The sequence below is a fragment of the Anneissia japonica genome, unplaced genomic scaffold (genome assembly GCF_011630105.1).
Source record: "Anneissia japonica isolate Jap-2015-1 unplaced genomic scaffold, ASM1163010v1 scaffold287707_len98911_cov140, whole genome shotgun sequence".
In the NCBI taxonomy this organism is placed as follows: domain Eukaryota; kingdom Metazoa; phylum Echinodermata; class Crinoidea; order Comatulida; family Comatulidae; genus Anneissia; species Anneissia japonica.
The window spans coordinates 71,811-74,211 of NW_022685976.1; positions in this window are offsets into that span (position 1 = coordinate 71,811).

The following is a 2,401-nucleotide window of genomic DNA, read 5'->3' on the forward strand; positions in this document are numbered from 1 at the left end:
TTTAATAGAGTATACTTTACTACAATAATGGTATTTGTCTAATATTTAGTATTCTAATTTGTTTAAATTTAGTATTTTTATTTAATTAAGCACAGTGATTACTAAAATCTACAATGATTACTAACCAACATGCATGTTGTCAGAAGAAATGAATGAATTAAAGGTGTATAATAGGAGTGTACAATATCAAATTAAGTCCTATTGTAAAGCTGGATAAAAGCAAGACCACCCAACATTGTTCACCCTGTTGCCCACCCACTTTAACAATGGTATATTCCAATTGGGTGGTTTATGTCCTGGGTGGTTTATGTCCTACATTCTATTTTCTACCTTTCCACCAGTACAGGTACACTTTCCTTCAAGTTAAATAATAATCTCATAATGAATTTTTAATAATGTCCTAATTTCATAGGCCAAATATTGGCATTTGGCTTTAAAGTTAAATAATGGTTCCTAATGAAATTTTAATAATCTTCTAATTAGCTGTATACACATAAAAAATGTTTTTTAGTGATTGTAATTTAATCTGTCAAGTACAGGTACTTAATGCTACAAACAACCCAATGCAATAATATTAATTATGTGTATACAATTTAATTATTTAATAGTGCAGCAAGAATGCCTTTTTAGCTGTATATACATAACAAAAAATGTTTTTTAGTGATTGTAATTTAATCAGCCAAATAATGTAAAGGCACTTGGCTTTAAAGTTAAAAAATAATATCACAATGATTTTTTAATAATGAACTAATTAGCTGTATATACACAAAAAAATGTTTTTAGTGATTGTAATTTCATCAGCCAATAGGCACTTGACTTTAAAGTTAAATTATGATATCCCAATGAAATTTTAACCATCTCCTAATTACTGTAGCTGTATATGCATAAAAAATGTTTTTTAGTGATTGTAATTTAATCAGCCAAGTATAGGTACACTTGGCTTCAAGTTAAATAATAATCTCATAATGAATTTTTAATAATGTCCTAATTATCTGTATATACATAAAAAAATGTTTTTAGTGATTGTAATTTAATCAGCAAAATACTGTATAGGCACTTGGCTTTAAAGTTAAATAATAATATCACAATGATTTTTTAATAATGTCCTAATTAGCTGTATATACATAAGATATTTTAGTGATTGTAATTTCATAGGCCAAATATTGGCATTTGGCTTTAAAGTTAAATAATGATATCCTAATGAAATTTTAATAATCTTCTAATTAGCTGTATACACATAAAAAATGTTTTTTAGTGATTGTAATTTAATCTGGCAAGTACAGGTACTTAATGCTACAAACAACCCAGTGCAATAATATTGTAATTATGTGTATTTACAATTTATTGTGCAGCAAGAATGCCTTATTTTTTTTTTTTTTTACATTATGTTGGTTTCCAGCATATCATATGTATTCATTCCAGCATTTTTATTCATGATTGACAATGTGTTGTATATTTTAGTAATCAGTTACAGTATATGTAAATAGTTTATTGTGTAAAGCATATTTAAATAATAATAGAAATTTAGAACCTGAAACTTGTTGCTTTGTTTGTACATGGCGTCTCTAAACAATAAGTTCCAGAAAAGCTGCATGGATTGCAGTATGTTTTTCTTTAATGTTTGTTTACATGTTTTTGAGAAGCTTTTTTAACTACCAAAAATAGTTTAAATCATAATTTCCAATTGCTTAAATTGCATGTATTACATCAACTGTATTGAGGAAAAGTTTTTTTTTAAAGCCAATCAAAGCCCTCAATCAAAGCCCTAAGTATTATCACCTTTTCATGGGTTAACTACCCTTTTAATGTATTGATATATTAATAGTGTGTTCTTCCACATTTTGACCATTAAAATTTGTACAGTACCGAAAACAAACTTTTTAACGTCTAAATTAAGTAATTAATAGGCGAAGACCTGGTTGAATTATGCGACTCTTTGGATAGATAGCTAACCATCATAGGTTTTTAAAGTTAAGCATAACGCATTACACATGTGCTACATAGCGAGACAAGCTAGCGCAGGAGAATAGCGAAATGATGGAATTTTTAATCACGTTCTAAACTTTTTTTTTTGCACAAATTCTGCATGCATACAGCATGGATTTAAATTTACTCCTCGATGTTCATTTTTTTAATTGGACATGCTTACTACAAAAGTGGTGGCACTGCTTGGAAGGAAGGGGGTGGGGGGTACGGAGCTACATCCTCAACCCCCTCCCCCCTTAATGGGAGAAAAACCACAAGGGAGACAAAACAAATTATATTAATAGATTCTAAAATCGATAAAATAAGCCTTTGAAACCCCTAAATTAATTGTAATATTTTTGGAGGGGAAGAGCTGTTTCCCCTGGACCACTTTAGTGACGACTGACCACGCCTACGTTTTTTCATATATATATAT